This window comes from Chenopodium quinoa, unplaced genomic scaffold, assembly GCF_001683475.1.
Source record: "Chenopodium quinoa cultivar QQ74 unplaced genomic scaffold, ASM168347v1, whole genome shotgun sequence".
In the NCBI taxonomy this organism is placed as follows: domain Eukaryota; kingdom Viridiplantae; phylum Streptophyta; class Magnoliopsida; order Caryophyllales; family Amaranthaceae; genus Chenopodium; species Chenopodium quinoa.
The window spans coordinates 599,637-609,462 of record NW_018742798.1 but is presented as its reverse complement, the minus strand read 5'-3'; positions in this window follow the sequence as shown (position 1 = coordinate 609,462).

Sequence of the window (9,826 nt, the reverse complement as noted above, 5' to 3'; positions counted from 1 at the left end):
CCAACAATATCAATATCAATGATGTGCTGGCCCTTAATGCTCCTCCTCAAAGATTCCAAAGGCAAAGGAGGGTTTACACGCCTTTGGGAATGACTTATGATGTTGCTTATGACCGTTTGCATGGTCAAGGACTGATTATGCCAATCGGACCATTTCCAGAACCTCGTCCTGAGAATAGGACCGCTAGCTATGACCCTAATGCTTATTGCAAGTTTCATCAAGGCAAGGGTCATAATACTGAGAAGTGTTGGAGGCTGAAGGATGCAATCCAAGATCTGATCGATGCTAATCAACTTCCTGTTCCTCCAGGGGGCAAGAAGCCTAACATTGAAACAGGTCCTCTTTCTGATGCTTTGGCTATCATGGGAGATGAAGTCTCCTTTGATCTGTCGATACTCATTCAACCTGTGAATGAACCTCTACCGGAAGTTGTATTTATCTCAAGTACTGAAGAAGTGAATGGAATTTGGGATAGTGATGATTTAGACGTCTATCTCAAGGATATAGCATGTTCATCTCTTGGAACTAGTGAAGACGTTTGGGGGGACTTTGAGGTCAAGGTTCTCACTAGAAGTGGACGGTTGCAACAACCTAATCTACCTCCACCTCCACCACAATCACATTCGATAGTTGATCCCATCGATCCTGTGAACAACGATGTGGTCAAACAACTGCAAAAGACCAAGGTGGAGATGAATGTATGGAAGCTTTTGGCCACTTCCCATGAGCATCGAAATGCTGTGATGAATTCTCTGGTGAGATAAGAGTTGATGATGACATGACTCCTCAAGGACTGGTCAACTTTCTCACTACTGAGTTGCCAAGTACTAGCAATCTGATTTTGTTTTCTAATAAGGATCTGCCCCCGGAAGGGGATCAACATAATAAGGCCTTACACCTCACTGTGGTGTGTAGGCAGATGAATGTTCTTATGAGCCTAGTTGATAATGGCTCTACAATCAATGTGTGTCCACTCCGTACTTCAAAGAAGTTGGGCATAAAGAATGAAGAATTGACTCCCTCCACTCAAGGGATTCACGCTTATGATAATACTCGCCGTCAAGCTGTGGGTACTATCATACTGAATATAACTACTGGGCCATTGAACGTCGCACCAAATTTCAGGTGGTGGACATTAAGGCCTCTTTCAATCTGTTGTTAGGACGCCCTTGGCTTCATAAGCTAAAGGCGATTCCGTCATCGCTTCACCGGAAAGAGAAAGCCATAATTGGAGGGGTTCCGATTACTATCGATGCTTCTCCTATGCGCATTCAAGTTATTGATACTCCTATCGTCCATGTTGAACATGACGAAGAAGATGAAGATCTTTGGGGGTTTTCACTAGATGATGTTCTCGTGATGAAGAGGAGGAAAAGTGCCATCTCGACTTCGATCCCTATTCAAACACCAATATTAATTCCATTCTGAAGAAGCAAGGTCATTTCCCTGGAATGACCCTTGGAATCAAGAATAAAATGGCTGAATCTTGGGGCCATCCTGGTGCGCTCAAGAAGGATACTTTTGGCTTGGGATTCAAGCCAACAAAAGAGGATCTGAAACGAGCTGCATTGAAGATGAAGGCTCGCAATAACGCTCGAATCATGAAGACGGAAATGGCCATGGATCCGTATCCATTCACCCTCAATGGCCAGTAAATCAAAGAAGGGGAAGACTTCCCATGCTATGAATTCCCTGAGCCATTCGTCCATGATGGGATCCGTGAACCAGGATTCGAGGTGTTCCTCGATTGTGAATTCGTTGACGAAGACGAAGAGCTCTTCACAACCGAGAAGCCAGCTAGCCTGAACTCTGATGATCTAGGAATCAACCTTCTTTTTGGAATGGAGAAAATGAGCCCAAGACGGCCCGCAATGATAACTCCAAGCTCGTTCAAGCTGTCATAGCGAACAAGGATTTTGACCCCTCCGAGTTAATCGTCCAAGCTGACAACATTTCAAGAGGATGGCGCAAGACATTGCGGATCACTACGCCGAGTGGAGAGAAGTTGGAAATAACCGCTGGCGAGGGTCCTATGTTTGATGAGTCTGAGTCGTCTGGGTCCGAGTCTGAGTCTGAGTCTAAGTCTGTAGACGAGTCCTTAGAGTCTGAGGCCGACCCTCTTTCTGCTATAGAGTTCAACCCTAAGTCTCTTGTTGAGTCCTCTCTTTCTAATCCTAATAATTCTGATGAGGTCGCAGCCGACCTTGCCTCTCTTGATGTATTAGCCAGTGAATTCAATAAAATGAGTACCTTTGCTTACGATGCGTGTCATTCCCCTAGCCCTGATCAATATTGCTTTGCTAATGATAAAAATGACAAAGAAATAATAAAAGCAATGGAAGAACACGAAAATAAAACAGCAGTTATTGAAGATACAAAAACAGTTAACATTTCCAATGATACGACTGTTAAAGAAGTAAAAATTGGATTAACACTAAGTCAAGATGAACGCAAAGAGCTAACTAACTCGCTTAGTGAATTTGTTGATGTATTTGCTTGGTCATACCAAGATATGCCAGGAATTGACAGGGATATAGCTCAGCATACAATACCACTCATTCCAAGTATGAAGCCTGTCAAACAAAAGATGCGCCGAATGAAGCCAGATGTGGCTCTCAAAATCAAGGAAGAAATCAGGAAGCAATTGGCCGCAGGTTTCATCAGAGTATCCAAGTATCCGGAATGGATAGCAAATGTGGTTCCAGTTCCAAAGAAGGATGAAAGGGTCAGAATGTGTGTTGATTACAGGGATCTCAATAAAGCAAGCCCAAAAGATAGGTTCCCTCTACCTCACATTGACATTCTGGTCAATAATACAACAAACCACGCACTCCTGTCATTCATGGATGGTTACGCCGGATATAATCAGGTATTGATGGCCGAAGAAGACATGGAGAAAACTACATTCATCACGCAATAGGGTACATATTGCTATACGGTAATGCCATTCGGGTTGAAAAATGCGGGTGCCACCTACCAAAGAGCAGCTACAGCATTGTTACATGACATGATGCACAAAGAGGTGGAGGTCTATGTCGATGATATGATCGTTAAGTCTAAAGATCGCCTAGGCCATATTATTGCCCTTCGCAAGTTCTTTGAAAGACTCCGCAAGTACAACATGAGATTAAATCCAGAAAAATGTGCATTCGGAGTCACGTCAGGCAAATTACTTGGATACGTGATCAGTTCTCGAGGGATTGAAATAGATCCTTCAAAAGTAAAAGCGATCATGGCCATGCCACCACCCAAAAATGAGAAGGAGATTCGAGGCTTCATTGGAAGGTTGCAGTATATAAGTAGGTTCATATCAAAGCTCACAGAAATATGTGAACCTATATTTAAGAAGCTTAAGAAGAATGTCCCAGTCACATGGGATGATGATTGCCAAAAGCCTTTCGACAAAATCAAAGAGTATTTGGCAAACCCACCCGTGCTAGCGCCAGCAATACCTGACTTTCCTCTTCGACTCTACCTTACGGTCACAAGAGAAACAATGGGGGCAATGCTAGCACAAGAAATCGAAAGCAAGGAGAATGCAATCTATTACTTGAGCAAGAAACTTTAAGGATATGAGACGCGATACACACCACTTGAGAAGTTGTGTCTCGCACTTGTATGGGCCGCACAGAAACTAAGACATTACATGCTCACTCATACAGTGCATGTCGTGTCCAAGATGTACCCTCTTAAATACGGCAGATTATCAAGGTGGATAGTCAATCTGGCTCAATTTGACTTGAGATTTGTGCCATAAAAAGCCATCAAAGGTTCTGCAGTTTCTGACTTCTTAGCAGACTTTCCGCTAGAAGAAGATGAAAAAGAAGAAGATAAGTACGATTTCCCTGACGAAGATTTACTCATGACCGAAGATGATAGCTGGACGCTCTATTTCGATGGAGCTTCAAACTAAAAGGGATGTGGTGTAGGAGTCTTGCTCGTATCACCCAATGAAGAGCACATCCCAATTTCCATGAAGCTCGACTTTGATGTCACCAACAATGCCGCATAATATGAAGCATGCATTTTGGGGATAGAAATAGTTGTCGCCTTGGGAATTAAGAAACTCAGAATCTACGGTGATTCTTCACTAATCATTAACCAAATCTCCAAGAGATGGAAAGTGAGAAGTGAAAGTCTCGCTACGTATCAAGCTCATTTAGAAACTCTCACGGAGCAACTAGATGAAGTGGAGTATACATATTTGCCAAGAGAAGAAAACCAATTCGCCGATGCACTAGCTAAATTAGCATCAATGGTGCGAATTCCAACTGATACAATCAGAATGCTACTAACCATAGAAAGAAGATATGAGCCGGCTTATGTTCATGCACTTGATGATGAACAAGAACTACAAGAAGAAGATGAAGAGCCATGGTATACGAACATCCTTAATTATGTGACAAGAGGAGAATACCCTCCTAATACTGATTAAAGGGCACGCCGTGCTTTGAGGCTCCTGGCCTCACAGTATGTGCTCATCAGGGGAGAACTCCACAAGAGAACTGTAATGGGAAGAAATCTCTTATGCATAGCCAAGAAAGAAGAACATAAAACCACGGAAAACCTTCATGCTGGTATATGTGGAACACACATGAATGCAAAGATGTTAGTCCAAAAGATTCAACGACAAGGTTACTATTGGACTACTATGGAGAGAGATAGTCACGAATACGTCAAGAAATGTATGAAGTGTCAAGTCTATGCAAACTTACAGCATGTTCCACCTTCGCTTCTCTAGACGTATACTTCTCCATGGCCTTTCTCCACTTGGGGCATTGACATCATTGGAAAATTAACACCACCAGGACAAGGGGGGCATGAATTCATTCTCGTAGAAATCGACTACTTCACCAAATGGGTCGAAGCTGCCTCATATGCCAAGCTGACGGCAAAACACGTAGCTCAATTCATTGAGAAAAATATCATATGCCGCTATGGGGTACCACATGAGATGATCAGTGATAATGGAACACATTTCCAAGCTGAATGCGCGGAATTATTACAGAATTATCATATCAAGCATCACCGATCATCACCTTACAGACCACAAACAAACGGAGCAGTCGAATCGGCCAACAAAAATGTGAAAACTATCATCGAAAAGATGACAGAAAATTACAAGTATTGGCCAAGTAAGCTACATTTCGCCCTTTGGGGTTATCGAACCTCTGTTCGTACATCAACAGGGGCTACCCCTTTCTCTTTGGTCTTTGGAGTTGAAGCTGTACAACCAATCGAGCTCGAAATCCCTTCTCTTCGAATCGCATTGGAAAGCCAACTAGATGAAGTCGACTGGATTAGAGCAAGATACGACGAACTGGTCTTGCTTGATGAAAAACGCTTGGCAGCTTTGCATCATGTCCAAACCTACCAACAGCGTATGGCACGACATTTTAATAAAAAAGTCAAGACCAGAAATATCAAAGAGGGTGACCTAGTGCTTAAGGCACTTCGTTAAAATGTGTTAGATCCAAGAGGAAAATTCAGACCGAACTGGTCAGGCTCGTACATTGTTAAAGCCATCCTGTCTTGCGGAGTGGCACAATTGGTAGACATGGACGGTAACAGCTTCCATAATTTAACCAACTTGGATCAACTCAAGAAATTCTATGCCTAGTCACATGGGTTCATGACCCAATAGAGCTACGTTTGGCCTGATCCTTTTTAGGATACGTAGGCAACCCCTCAAGGGGGCCCGACCACTTTAAAATAAAAAAATCCTCCCTCTGTTGATCAAATATGTGCGTCAGTTCAACATTGCGTCACGGCAAAAAAAAAAAAAAGAAGGAAAATTGCCGCGACACGGGACATCCCACCGTGTCACGGTACTGTTCACCGTGACACGGTGGGCCTGAACGAAAAAAAAGGGGAAGGGAAATTCCCGTGACACGGGATTTTATCCCGTCTAACGGGAGAAGTTCCCGTGCCACGTCACCTTTTGTCGGCAAAAAAAAAGGGGGGGGGGGATATTGCCGTGGCGCATTCGTTGCGGATTCATTGTTCGAGTTTTTATTTTCGTTCTTCCATTGCGTCCGATTCCTTGACTCGGATAAATAAATAATTAATAAATAATAAATAAAAGTCATTGTAATTTTTATTTTTAAGGCTGAAATAAATGTGCTATTATTATTAAAATAAATGCGACTACAAGTATTGGCATCATATGCCTTATTTTAAATAAAAATTAAATCATAAAAAGCAAAGCACTATTGATCTAATCTGTCTTCTCTTTAGGAACATCCTTATCTTTGTCAATTAGGTCAGCCTTCACCATTAATGTGTCTTTCGTAGCCCGAACCGTCACACCCCTAGTCGAACTTTCACCCCTTTCACCTTTCTTGAATTTTTTCGGTTGTTTCTCCCTATATACCATCTTTTCTTTACCCTTCCCTTTCACATAATTCTTCTTTCTTGGCATTATAGGAGTCTTAAACTCAATCCCTTGTGTTCTCAAACCCAGACGATCTTTAGGAGGAGCTTTCTTATTTCCAAGACGACTCTTCACATCAGCCTTGCGTGATCCGAATCGTTCCCTCCTACTTCTAGGGTTCAACCATGCCTTGTATGCACTAGATAAAGGAGGAGGAGCTTGGTCACTTGCAGAAACGGTCCACAAAGGTCTTCCAATCCAATAAGCCTCGTACTTGTGAACGTTACTTTCATGCAACGATACTTCACGAGGACTATCGTTATAGCGTGGAATTACTTGTTCAAGTCCATACTGCCGCATCAGTCGAGAGGGATAATAAAAGGCCAGTTTGGAGATACTAGGAATACGGCAATATGGAGTTTCATTCGTGCCAACCATCCTAGTAAGCCTCCACCAAGGCACCACCCAACGAATGGAAAATTCCCTCTTTGCAAAGAAATTTTTCCAATCTTCATACGACATGTTCGCAGAGTAATTCTTTTTCCTGCGGACTAGGTCGTTAGGGCCATATTTTTCAACATCGTCGGGGGCTTCGAATAGTTCCAAACGCTCCATCAACCAAATCTGCAAAAAAAAAAAAAAAAAAAAAAAAAAAAAAAAAAAAAAAAATCAGTCGAAAAAAAAAAAAAACCGTGTAAATATTCCCGTGACACGGGATTTCATCCCGTCTGAGGGAGAAGTTCCGTGTCACGGCAGCAAAAAAAAAATTATCAAGCAGATTCCCGTGACACGACAGGTTTTGCCGAGTCACGGCAGACACCCACCATGACACGGTGCCTGTTTTGTGTCACGGGGGCTACTTGGAGCGTATTTTTACCTGCAGTAGTACCAGAGAGCCCTTCCTGATGGCTTTCCGGTCAGCTTTTTCCTCGTCAAGGCCACAAAATGTCTCTCCAAGGCACGTCGGCAAAGGAGATCTTCCAGATTCGACATGTTCAAGCACAAACGCTAGACAAGCATGTCCTACCCTACCGTTTGCAAATAAGAGCTTACTAAACATGCAAAAAATATATTCCCTTCTATGATATACATGATAAGACTCAGAGATAGGGCGATTAAAATATAAATTAGCAAGTTTTTCTAAGTCTACTTCATTTCCACAAACAATTCTATTCAAATCTAGATCTGTTAGACTCAGATGGCGTTCAAAATCTTGGTAATAATATTCACGTAGGGTAGGCATGGCAATAAGATTTCTAGCAGGAAATCCAAAGACTGCGCCGAATTCCTCCGGCAAGGGACATATTTCATCATAATCAAATTTGAAACAGTGTGTTTCTGGACTCTAATAATCTAATGATGCCCTAAGAAAATCATGTTCAATAGCTACGTGTCGCAGGGCTAGCAAACCCCTGACATGAAATAATTCTAACTCTCTTTTTTCAGCATTGGTCAAAGAATAAGACCAGTCGCGCAATGTATTATCAAAATTCTAAACATGATTATTGAAATATGAAATTCTAAACTATTTTGTGTTTCGTAATTATGCATATCATGAATAAACTGGTCTTATTTTATAGCAAAAGCGCTCGAAACTGCCCAGAATTTATCTTTTCATACGCGTAAAACACACCGCTGAGTAATACGCGTCCCGTGATACGGGAAGTTCCACCGTGTCACGGGAACTTTTGCCGTGACACGACAAGTTCTGCCGTGACACGGTACACAGTGCCGTGTCACGGCACTTCACGCGTTTTCTTTTTTCATCTTTTCCCGTATCTATCCGGATTTTTATAGTATTTTATCTTCACTGTCTATTTTTCAGTTTTTCTGAGAGTTTTATTTCTAATAAAATTCTCACTCTTTTTTATCTATATTCTTGTTATTATTATTATCTTTATTTTATTTATTTATTTATTCATCACTTTCAGATTTTATTTCTTCATCACTTTATTTATTTTTTGTCTTTTTATTTCTTTTCCTTTTGGGGAAGGTAATTTTATTTTGCTTGTCTTTTTATTTCTTTTTCTTTTGGGGAAGGTCGGTACCCTCCATTACTCCACTTTTTTTTTTGTCGCGTCATTAATAAATACACAATCACACACAAGGAGTCTCAAACACACACGAACACACAATAATAAATACATAAACTGTGAATAATGAACAAAAGAGTCGTAATAAATAAACATGTCAAGTGTCATCATAGTATGTACAAATAAAAACCCTCGGTCAAAAGTCTCTAGAACCAGAATCAGTATCATCTCCACCCCGCGCATATGAGAACGGTGAGCCGAAGAGTCCCTCCACCATCCGAGTATGGGGAGTAGTGTCCCTACTAGTCCCTGTAACCCCAGCAGTAGTCAAGCTCAAGGCAGGACCCGTCCAGCCGGAAAACGGTGTAGACTGGCCCGAAGACACTGGAATCGTCGGTGAAGGCATCGTCCCATACATCGGAACTGAGAACAAGCCCGACACCGGTGGAGGAATCCTTGACAATGGAGCTGAAAATGAACCAGGATCCAAGGGAGTCAAAACAGACCCAAGCTCAGGTTGTGGAGGCTGTGAAAACAACTAACTCTGCCCCTGACTCTGGCCTGGAAAGCGCTGAGAAGACTGAGACTGCTGCCACAGAGCCTCCTGAAATGGCTGAGTAACCTGAGGCTCTCGCTGAGAATGAGAACGTCGGTGAATCTCAGGAGATCGTCTACCACGACCAAGCTCCTCCTCGTCCGAGCCTCTGTGCCTTGAGCGCGAGCGGGACCTCCGTTGCTCCTGAAAGATACAAAACCAAAAGGTGTCAACAATGCAAAATAAAACAAATGGTAGAAATAAAAATGAATGATACCTCAAGAACGTCGCTAGAGCTCCGACAACTCGCACCACGCCGAAGTTTGATGATGCAATACTTCAGGGCGTCAACCAGCTTCATGAGTCCCATCATCTCTGGGCGGTTAGGCTGAGGATAAAACAAAGAAAAGACAATAACAAACAGTGTTAAAAGGATGAATAATGCATCCAAGAAAACTCACCGGCTCAAAGACCTCAGGCAGAGACTCCTGCGCCTGTCTGTAACCCTCTGGCGCGTCAGCAATATGGTCCTCTGTGATACCAATCGGCCTTGGATAGAGAACAGACTGAGGAGGAATCTCGATCCTCCCCACAGGGCGAATAGTCGTCTGAAAATATGATCGAATAATCAAGTTATTCGACTATTTAAAACATAGATTAATAAAAAAGATTCTCAAAATAAATCATACCTCAGGAAGACGGGGTGGAGGAGCCAGAGAGGGAAGCAAATCCCGCGCATAGTCACTCTCCATGTGTACAAGCTCCTGCCATGGAAAATTATAGCGCTCTCCCCTGTTGATCAACTCTCTGATCAAGCGTGAGTCCAGCATCGACTCTGGTGGAGATGAGGGCACCACAAAACGATCACCGCTATGCTGACGAACG